The sequence below is a fragment of the Perca flavescens genome, chromosome 21 (genome assembly GCF_004354835.1).
Source record: "Perca flavescens isolate YP-PL-M2 chromosome 21, PFLA_1.0, whole genome shotgun sequence".
NCBI lineage: Eukaryota > Metazoa > Chordata > Actinopteri > Perciformes > Percidae > Perca > Perca flavescens.
The window spans coordinates 24,888,278-24,899,849 of record NC_041351.1 but is presented as its reverse complement, the minus strand read 5'-3'; the positions used below and the strand labels follow the sequence as shown (position 1 = coordinate 24,899,849).

The following is an 11,572-nucleotide window of genomic DNA, read 5'->3' as shown; positions in this document are numbered from 1 at the left end:
TTGTGAGTTTCTCAAGCAATTTCAAGAATGTCTTGCTGTCACTTTCAACAAAACATCAGCTGATGATGGCTTACAATTGGCAAAGAAATATGGCTAAGCCTGCCTTGGTAATCAGTAAAGTGTCATCTTTGCCTTTGGAAGTACTACATGTTGACATCCAGGAGTCTGTAAAGAAACTGTTCCCTCAGCTAACAAGTGTACAGTTGTCAAACACATGGTACACAGTACCTTGTACCATGGAACAAGGTATTCAGCTGGGACGATCTTGACATATGGTTCTACAGGAGGGCTCCCAGACTTTGTAGAGATCATACAGATGTTGATCTTGGAAAGCAGTCTTTACTTCATTGTCAAGAAACTCAATGCTTGGTACCTGGAGCACCTCAGATATTTTTTGTTGGAAACCTGTAAGGAAGTGAATCTGGTTCATCACCTCAGCCTTCAAGATGTCTATCCACTTGCAGGAATGCGTGTAGTTATACTGAAACGTTACATTTGTTGTACATTGTAGATTCTATCTTTCCCCTCTATCATGAACTGTAGGATGTTGGTGATTTTGTGAATTGGCTTATTTCCAAAAAACGGATGCCCACACATCACTTGTTTTTGAGGGTTTGAGTAATTTTGGTGCTTAATGGAGGTATAACATTTATTTTTTTAAAGATTATTTTCTTCTCACTAGTCCACCTGACATGGATTCAGCAATGCTCCGGGTCATTTGGTCATAGAATAGGGAAACTGACTCTTCCATCTGGAATACCAGAGACTATGGAGGAGCTGAACTTTGCCATCAAGCAGACATTAAGTATCCCAGTCGTCTTCAGCCTGCAGTATTTAGATCCAGATTTTGAGGACTTTTGTACTCTCAACTCCACTGCTGAAATTACACACAAATCCACAATTAAGGTTGTCACAATCAAACCAGTTGTTCTCAATTTGTATCCAGTACCACACAATGACAGCTACAATGAAAGTTTCACCTCAGAGCCATCCCTTGATCCTGCCTCCTCAAGTTCCACTGTACAAGACTCCTGTGGCTCATGCGATTCATCATCTGAAAGCTCAGCTATCACGTCAGCAAGCAGCAGCCTACAAAAGAAACCATGGCCAACTGAATTAATTATTCCACGATTTTCTGTTGAAACCGAAAATGATTCGTGAAAGAGCCAATGAAGTTTACAGAAAAGAGGGCACACTGCTGACTATGCCAAACATCAAGTCAGACATACTTGAAAAGCTAGCTCAGTCCATTTATACATACACTCCCTATCCATCACTCCAGAATCGTCTGTCGCTGAAGCATTTATCAAGGCACACCCATGTCTGAAGGATCTGGGGAGCTCTTCAGGCATCATTGGATGGCAGAATAGCATTAAATACAAGATGGCTAACTACAGAACAAAGCTAAGAGGCCTTGGTATTCCAGATGTCACATGCAATGCTCTAAAACATAAATGCCCTGCTGAGAGGAAGTCTACAAAAAATGTGAAAAAAGCAAAAAGAGCAGAGGTCAATTATCTGCCACCATTCCCAGCTGGTGAAAATGAGCAGAGCTTGGAGAAAGTAAGGGAAGAGCTAGTCACCGAGTCAAAAAAGAAGAACGAAAAGATAGTCAAAGACAAAATGAGTAAAACATTTTCCCTCAGACGACATTAAATCATCAATCTGTGTCCAACTGTTCGAGCCATGAAGGCCGCTGGCCTGCCCGGTTTGACCTTTCTCAAGTAAATTGGAATTTGTAATTCCTGTTAAGAGACAAAGAAAATGTGAAAACGGCAATCCTGTAAGGGATTGATCCAAATAATTTTGTCAAATTGACTTCAAGATATAAATAAATACTCTTACTATGAATACTTTGTCTAACATCCAAACAACAAAAGTTTCAATTATGTCATTAAAATCCTTAACATTACATCTAACTCTCCCTCATTAAAAATTCCAGAATGTTTAAATATGCACATATTGTGGAGGGGGACTTAAGTACTCAGACAGTGGCAAAAAGTATTGAATGTTAGACAATTTATACGAAAGAGGTTTAAGAGGCTAATAACTGATGTGATACCTTGGTCTCTTTTGTTGCCTTTGTGTTTCAGATCAATGCAGAATTTCAAAGAACTAGCTACTGACACTATTTTGTGCCAAAGGTGGAGCACTTGGAAGATTTTTATTTGTATAGCCCATTTTACAAACATTTTGTCTCAAAGGGCTTTACATAGCATCATGACAACAGCCTCTGACCTTAGACCCTCACATTGAAAAACTCCCAAGAAAACTCTTAACAGGGAAAAAAAATAGGAGATACCTCAGGGTGAGCAACAGAGGAGGGATGAGAAAAAACAAAGTTCTTACAAAAAGAGTCCAGACCAAAAACAGGCAAAAACTTACTCCAAAAGTAGAGAGACCAAAGAACAGGAAGTCCAAAACCCGAACACAGAAACCACAGGGAATACTAATAATAAACTGACAGAAACGAACAAACAAAAACACAAAATGATCTGACACTGGACAGGGGGAAGACAAAGACTAAATACACAGGGTAACGAGGAAACACCAGACAGGTGACAGAAGGCTGGCAAACAGGTGAAACACATTAGGGCAATCACAAGGGTGGGAAAACACAGGAAGTAAAACAAGACAAGACAGAAAACAAGACCGTCACAATAAAACAGGAAACAAAAATACAAAACAGAAAAAACAGATTACCAAAATAAGACACCCCAAACTCATAACAAAGGATTCCTCACCCAGGACGGGGAGACGTGCAAAAGCTGTTGTATAAAGACAAGAAAACTGTTTACAACATGGAATGTGGGGAAAATGGAAATGGTTAATGAAGGAAGCTTCTGGTGTGAGGGAAGGCAGGGAGAGCAGGCCAGCTTAATGGGGGTAATGGATGGCAGACTGGGTCATGGACAGGGAGAGCAGGCCGGTATAATTTCATTTCTTCACGAGCCATCTCAGGCGCATTTCCCCGGCTTCAGGTATGCTTTGAGTATTACACTTTGTGTCCACTCTCTCTGTAAAAATAGAGGTGAGCAGCGCGGCTGGTAAGTGTAGCAACTTCAGTTAATTTTAGTGGACTTGCTCTGCTGTGAGCAGTGACGTGTTGCATCCGTGCTCTTCCTCCGATGAAGAGCAGCGTACAGCCACCTCTAAACTTTGTCAGAGACCAGAGATTTACTTCCCCAACAAAAGATGCAAAAGAGGAGGGAAGAGTAAATTGTTGACTCAGAGAGATGACGTTAAATTAGAAAAAGTTGATCTGCTAGACTAGAGAATAGTTGAAAGTAATACAGAATGCCTGAGGGCCTCCATCCATCCATCTTCGTCCGCTTATCCAGTGTCAGGTCGCGGGGGGAGCAGCTCCAGCAGGGGACCCCAAACTTCCCTTTCCCGAGCCACATTAACCAGCTCTAACTGGGGGATCCCGAGGCGTTCCCAGGCCAGGTTGGAGATATAAAGCCTCCACCTAGTCCTGGGTCTTCCCCGAGGCCTCCTCCCAGCTGGACGTGCCTGGAACACCTCCCCAGGGGGGCATCCTTACCACATGCCTTAACCACCTCAACTGGCTCCTTTCGACACGAAGGAGCAGCGGCTCTACTCCGAGCTCCTCACGGATGACTGAGCTTCTCACCCTATCTCTAAGGGAGATGCCAGCCACCCTCCTAAGGAAACCCATTTAGGCCGCTTGTACCCTGGATCTCGTTCTTTCACTCATGACCCAGCCTTCATGACCATAGGTGAGGGTAGGAACAAAAACTGACGGTAAATCGAGATAAATTGAATGTAATACCGCACCCGCTGCGCCGATTCTCCGACCAATCTCCCACTCCCTTGTTCCCTCACTCGCGAACAAAACCCCAAGGTACTTGAACTCCTTCACTTGGGGTAAGGACTCATGCCCTACCTGGAGTAGGCACTCCATCGGTTTCCTGCTGAGAACCATGGCCTCAGATTTAGAGGTGCTGATCCTCATCCCGCTTCACACTCGGCTGCGAACCAATCCAGTGAGTACTGAAGGTCACAGGCCGATGATGCCATCAGGACCACATCATCTGCAAAGAGCAGCGATGAGATCCCCAGCCCACCAAACTGCAACCCCTTCCCACCCCAACTACGTCTTGATATCCTGTCCATAAATATTACAAACAGGATTGGTGACAAAGCACAGCCCAGGCGGAGGCCAACCCTCACCTGAAACGAGTCCGACTTACTGCAGAGAACCCGGACACAGCTCTCACTTTGGTCGTACAGAGATTTGATGGCCCTGAGAAGAGACCCCCTTACCCCATACTCCCGCAGAACCTCCCACAGTATCTCCCAGGGTACCTGGTCACACGCCTTACCACGAAACACACGTAGACCGGATGGGCATACTCCCAGGCTCCCTCCAGGATCCTTGCGAGAGTGAAGATCTGGTCCATTGTTCCACGACCAGGATGGAATCCACATTGTTCCTCTTCAATCTGAGGTTTGACTATCGGCCGAACCCTCCTTTCCAGCACCTTGGAGTAGACTTTACCAGGGAGGCTGAGAAGTGTGATACCCCTGTAATTGGCACACACCCTCTAGTCCCCCTTTTTGAAAAGGGGAACCACCACCCCAGTCTGCCACTCCTTTGGCACTGTCCCAGACTTCCACGCAATGTTGAAGAGGCGTGTCAACCAAGACAGCCCCTCCACACCCAGAGCCTTGAGCATTTCTGGACAGATCTCATCAATCTCAGGGGCTTTGTTTGACTACATCAGTGACTTCCGCCTGGGAAATTGACAACAATCCCCCATCATCCTCCAGCTCTGCTTTTAAAATAGAGGGCATATTAGTCAGATTCAGGAGTTCCTCAAAGTGCTCCTTCCATCGCCCTATTACCTCCTCAGTTGATGACTGTACATTGCTTGGATGGTTCCCCGCTTCCCCCTCCTGAGGTGGCGAACGGTTTTCCAGAAGCACCTTGGTGCCGACCGAAAGTCCTTCTCCATGTCTTCTCCAAACTTCTCCCACACCCGCTGCGTTGCCTCTTTCACGGCAGAGGCTGCAGCCCTTTGGGCCCCCCTGCAACTGCCTCCGGAGTCCTCTGGGATAACATATCCCGGAAAGACTCCTTCTTCAGTCGGACGGCTTCCCTGACCACCGCCCCTTGAGGCACCTAAGACCCTAAGATCACAGCTCCTCGCCGCAGCTTCAGCAATGGAAACTTTGAACATTGTCCACTCAGGTTCAATGCCCTCAGCCTCCACAGGGATGAAAGAAAAGCTCCGCCGGAGGTGTGAGTTGAAAGTCTGTCGGACAGGGGCCTCCTCCAGACGTTCCCAATTTACCCGCACTACCCTTTTGGGCTTACCAGGTCTGTCCAGAGTCTTCCCCCACCCTCTGACCCAACTCACCACCAGCCCCTCTCTTCACCCGAGTGTCCAAAACATACGGCCTCAGATCAGATGAAACGATCATTGACCTTTGTTCGAACATGGTGTTCGTTATAGACAATCCATGGCGGCCGTTCCTCCCAATCACGCCTCTCCATGTGTCTCCATCATTGCCCACATGTGCGTTGAAGTCCCCCAGCAGAACAATGGAGTCCCCCACTGGAGCCTCATGCAAGACTCCACTCAAGGTCTCCAAGAAGGCCGTATACTCCGAACTCTTGTTTGGTGCATATGCACAAACAACAGTCAGAGTTTTCAACCCCGCAACCTGCAGGCGTAGGGAGCTGACCCTCTTGTCCACCGGGGTAAACTCCAACGTAGCGGCGCTCAGCTGGGGGCTTGTGAGTATCCCCACACCCGCCCGGCGCCTCACACCCTGGGCAACTCCGGAGAAGAAAAGAGTCCAACCCCTATCCAGGAGTATGGTTCCAGAACCGAGACTGTGCGTAGAGGTAAGCCCCACCAGATCTAACCGGTAGCGTTCCACCTCCCGCACCAGTTCCGGCTCCTTCCCCCACAGAGAGGTGACATTCCACGTCCCCAGAACCAGCGTCTGCTGCCCGGGTCTGATCCGTCGAGGCCCCTGACCTTCATTGCCACCCATGTGGCAGCGCACCCGACCCCAGCGGTTCCTCCCACAGGTGGTGGGCCCACGAGGGCCTTATTTTTCTATTTTTTCCAGCATGAATTGATGTAGAAAAGGGTAGAAATAGGTACATAAAAATCCAGTGTTTAATGCTCAAAATTATATGTCTCCTCACAAAATCTGGAAACAAAACCTATGCCATTTGGTTGCCAGGCCATGCAGCTGTGACTGGTCCAGTTGTTTGTGCCAGCTCACGGGGGGGGGGGGAATAGTCTTTCTTTTCCCAAAAATACCCCCGGACCCCCTAAGGAGAAACCCCCCACATAAAAAATCACAATTTAAACCCTGACAGTAATGATGCTGAATGAGCCAAAGAAATTTGCTTTGTACGCAGCAAAATTTGGGTTCACCCAACCGAATCTCACTCCAAGGTTTTGGGAAAAGTTGGCAGCTCTGGAAGTAGGACAGGCAGGGCGGCGATGTAGCAACCCAGGCAGCACCGGCCGCTGAACTCTGACAAACAGTCGGACAAAATTTGCAATTAGCCATCCATTTTTGTAAAACTGCCCATATTTGAGCTTTACAAAATTGATTTCTCTTATAAAAAAGTTTCAGAAGTGAATTTTGTAGTGGAATAGCAGAGATCTGCACGACCTAGATTCAGGAGACTACCTGATGTCAGGTCAGTTGTGTAGCCTTTGTAAATGTTGGGGCGTGACCGTTCTCTTAATACATCAATGGGCGTGACAAAGGTACAGGTCTTGGGATGCTTACATCAACTTCCAGCTTTGTTGTGATTCGCCCGTTTTCAGCGGCAGTTTCAAAATATGAGATTTTCATAGTAAAGGGGTGTAAATGGGATTTTGAGCTTCTATGTATGTCCTTTTTACCCACTGAACTGTCGTTATTCAACTTTGACAAGGTAAAATCGGTTTTGCATTCTATCACCCCTTTAACTTTACTGTTCTGACACAGACCTCCTTTGATTATTAAACAAACATATAGACACGGATACACAATAAATTACCTGCAGTGCTCCAGCACAGCCTCGAGCTTCTTCAGTTTCTCCAGCTCAGTAGCTGTTGGCTGTTGGTTGTGTGCAGGGCCAGTGCATCTCTCAGAGGTTCAGCATTCCGCTGAACACACTTGATCATTTCCAGTGTACTATTCCATCTGGTTGACACTTCCTGTGCAAGTGACTCTTTCTTCTGATGATGTGTGACTTGTTGCTGCTCGAGCTCCGCTTGGTTTGCCGGGCTGTGCTTAAAATGTCCCACAACTCTTCTGCATTTTGCCAATGCGCTGTCAAACGGGCTGTTGGTTAGAGAAACCGCGACGGCTCGGTGCACACTGTGTGCGATGCACGGCATGTGCTCAAAGGGAAGCTGCCTGGCCGCTGCAATCATGTTGCGTGCATTATTCGTGGTCAGTGAGACAACTTTGTGTTCAATGTCCCACTTTATAGCTACTTGCATAAAGTGATCTGCAACAGCGTCAGCGAAGTGGCTCTCTTCTGTCTTTATAACAGTCAAAGCATGCAACTGAAGTTTCCACTGTGGATCAAAGTTATGGGCTGTGACCCTGAGGTAGTTGTGATTACTCAGGGACGTCCAGTAATCACCAATGAGCGTGACTGCTTTTGTCTTCTCCAATGACTGCTGTACCTTAGCCTTCTCCGTTTCGTGCAATTTCTGTACATGGCTTGTAATGGTGGCTCTCAAAGGCAATTCGTAGGTCCAGTCGTTAGATGCGATGCGAATTATATCAGCTTGACCCTTGACCTGCACAACGTTAACAGGCCTACATGCAGTAGCCACCCATTTAGCTATGGCTGCAGTAAGTTGAACCATCACCTTATCGTGGTGGAGAGGTTTGTGTGTCTCTGTGAACCTGAGGGCTGTGTTGTCTGGAGCTTTGTGCTCCTGGTAGGGTCTCCCAAGGCAAAGTGGTCTCAGGTGAGGGGCCAGACAAAGAATGGTTCAAAAACCCTATGGAAAAACGAGGTAGAGATGGAGTGACCCTGCCCGGAGGAAGCCCGTGGCCCCCGTCTGGAGCCAGGCCCAGACGGTGGGCTCGTAAGCGAGCGCCTGGTGGCCGGGTTTGCCACGGAGCCCGGCCGGGCACAGCCCGAACAAGCTACGTGGCTCCCATCTCTCCAGCCTATGGGCCCACCACCTGTGGGAGGAACCGCTGGGGTCGGGTGCGATGCCACATGGGTGGCAGTGAAGGTCAGGGGCCTCGACGGACCAGACTCGGGCAGCAGACGCTGGCTCTGGGGACGTGGAACGTCACCTCTCTGTGGGGGAAGGAGCCGGAACTGGTGCGGGAGGTGGAGCGCTACCGGTTAGATCTGGTGGGCCTTACCTCTACGCACAGTCTTGGTTCTGGAACCATACTCCTGGATAGGGGTTGGACTCTTTTCTTCTCCAGAGTTGCCCAGGGTGTGAGGCGCCGGGCGGGTGTGGGGATACTCACAAGCCCCCGGCTGAGCGCCGCTGTGTTGGAGTTTACCCCGGCTGACGAGAGGGTTGCCTCCCTACGCCTGCGGGTTGTGGGGGGGAAAACTCTGACTGTTGTTTGTGCATATGCACCAAACAGGAGTTCGGAGTATTCGGCCTTCTTGGAGACCTTGACTGGAGTCCTGCATGGGGGACTCCATTGTTCTGCTGGGGGACTTCAACGCACACGTGGGCAATGATGGAGACACCTGGAGAGGCGTGATTGGGAGGAACGGCCTCCCTGATCTAAACCAGAGTGGTTGTTTGTTGTTGGACTTCTGTGCTAGTCATGGATTGTCTATAACGAACACTATGTTCGAACATAGGGATGCTCATAAGTGTACCTGGTACCAGAGCACCCTAGGCCGAAGGTCAATGATCGATTTTATAATCGTTTCATCTGATCTGAGGCCGTATGTTTTGGACACTCGGGTGAAGAGAGGGGCAGAGCTGTCAACCGATCACCATCTGGTGGTGAGTTGGGTCAGGGGGTGGGGGAAGACTCTGGACAGACCTGGTAAGCCCAAACGTGTAGTGTAGTGTAAATTGGGAACGTCTGGAGGAGGCCCCTGTCCGACAGACTTTCAACTCACACCTCCGGCGGAGCTTTTCGTGCATCCCTGTGGAGGCTGGGGGCATTGAACCCGAGTGGACAATGTTCAAAGTTTCCATTGCTGAAGCTGCGGCGAGGAGCTGTGGTCTTAGGGTCTTAGGTGCCTCAAGGGGCGGTAACCCACGAACACCGTGGTGGACACCGGTGGTCAGGGAAGCCGTCCGACTGAAGAAGGAGTCTTTCCGGGATATGTTATCCCGGAGGCCTCCGGAGGCAGTTGCAGGGTACCGAAGGGCCCGAAGGGCTGCAGCCTCTGCCGTGAAAGAGGCAAAGCAGCGGGTGTGGGAGAAGTTTGAGAAGACATGGAGAAGGACTTTCGGTCGGCACCAAAGTGCTTCTGGAAAACTGTTCGCCACCTCAGGAGGGGGGGGAACCATCCAAGCTGTGTACAGTAAGGATGGGACACTGTTGACCTCAACTGAGGAGGTAATAGGGCGGTGGAAGGAGCACTTTGAGGAACTCCTGAATCCGACTAATACGCCCTCTATGTTAGAGGCAGAGCTGGAGGATAACGGGGATTGTCGTCGATTTCCCAGGCGGAAGTCACTGATGTAGTCAAACAACTACACAGTGGCAAAGCCCCGGGATTGATGAGATCCGTCCAGAAATGCTCAAGGCTCTGGGTGTGGAGGGGCTGTCCTGGTTGACACGCCTCTTCAACATTGCGTGGAAGTCTGGGACGGTGCCTAAGGAGTGGCAGACTTGGGTGGTGGTTCCCCCTTAAAAAGGGGGGACCAGAGGGTGTGTGCCAATTACAGGGGTATCACACTTCTCAGCCTCCCTGGTAAAGTCTACTCCAAGGTGCTGGAAAGGAGGGTTCGGCCGATAGTCGAACCTCGGGTTGAGGAGGAACAATGCGGATTCCGTCATGGTCGTGGAACAACGGACCAGCTCTTCACTCGCAAGAATCCTGGAGGGAGCCTGGGAGTATGCCCAACCGGTCTACATGTGTTTTGTGGATTTGGAGAAGGCGTATGACCGGGTCCCCCGGGAGATACTGTGGGAGGTGCTGCGGGAGTATGGGGTGAGGGGGTCTCTACTCAGGGTCATCCAATCTCTGTACAACCAAAGCGAGAGCTGTGTCCGGGTTCTCGGTAGTAAGTCGGACTCGTTTCAGGTGAGGGTTGGCCTCCGCCAGGGCTGCGCTTTGTCACCAATCCTGTTTGTAATATTTATGGACAGGATATTGAGGCGTAGTCGGGGTGGGGAGGAGTTGCAGTTTGGTGGGCTGGGGATCTCATTGCTGCTCTTTGCAGATGATGTGGTCCTGATGGCATCATCGGCCTGCGACCTTCAGCACTCACTGGATCGGTTCGCAACAGAGTGTGAAGCGGTTGGGATGAGGATCAGCACCTCTAAATCTGAGGCCATGGTTCTCAGCAGGAAACCGATGGAATGCCTTCTCCAGGTAGGGAATGAGTCCTTACCCCAAGTGAAGGAGTTCAAGTACCTTGGGGTTTTGTTCGCGAGTGAGGGGACAATGGAGCGGGAGATTGGTCGGAGAATCGGCGCAGCGGGTGCGGTATTGCATTCAATCTATCGCACCGTTGTGACGAAAAGAGAGCTGAGCCAGAAGGCAAAGCTCTCGATCTACCGGTCAGTTTTCGTTCCTACCCTCACCTATGGTCATGAAGGCTGGGTCATGACCGAAAGAACGAGATCCAGGGTATAAGCGGCCGAAATGGGTTTCCTCAGGAGGGTGGCTGGCGTCTCCCTTAGAGATAGGGTGAGAAGCTCAGTCATCCGTGAGGAGCTCGGAGTAGAGCCGCTGCTCCTTTGCGTCGAAAGGAGCCAGTTGAGGTGGTTCGGGCATCTGGTAAGGATGCCCCCTGGGCGCCTCCCCTAGGGAGGTGTTCCAGGCACGTCCAGCTGGCAGGAGGCCTCGGGAAGACCCAGGACTAGGTGGAGGGATTATATCTCCAACCTGGCCTGGGAACGCCTCGGGATCCCCCAGTCGGAGCTGGTTAATGTTGCTCGGGAAAGGGAAATTTGGGGTCCCCTGCTGGAGCTGCTCCCCCCACGACCCGACACCGGATAAGCGGACGAAGATGGAGATGGATGGATGCAGTAAGTTTGTTCTTAGTTGTGGTATCCATGTGCTTCTGTCCGAAGTCATCCATTGTCACCTGGCTTTGAAGAATGGGGGGAGAATTCGCATCAATTCAATTCAATTCAATTTTATTTATAGTATCAAATCATAACAAGAGTTATCTCGAGACACTTTACAGATAGAGTAGGTCTAGACCACACTCTATAATTTACAAAGCCCCAACAATTCCAACAATTACAGTAATTCCCTCAAGAGCAAGCAGTGCGACAGTGGCGAGGAAAAACTCCCTCTTGGGAAGAAACCTCGGACAGACCCAGGCTCTTGGTAGGCGGTGTCTGACGGGCCGGTTGGGGGTGTGATGAACAGTGGCGATAATAGTCACATTAATAGTGGAACAGTGAC

The 11,572-nt window shown here is 49.7% G+C and overlaps 1 long non-coding RNA gene across 1 annotated transcript; it reads right to left on the bottom strand.

Moving 5' to 3' along the window:
* Positions 1-635: 635 nt before the first annotated feature.
* Positions 636-2,484, bottom strand: LOC114547715 (uncharacterized). The gene is made up of 3 exons (XR_003691261.1): positions 2,386-2,484; positions 981-1,089; positions 636-877 (listed from the first exon to the last, which is right to left on the bottom strand). It is a non-coding gene; the product is annotated as an uncharacterized LOC114547715 (long non-coding RNA).
* Positions 2,485-11,572: the final 9,088 nt, after the last annotated feature.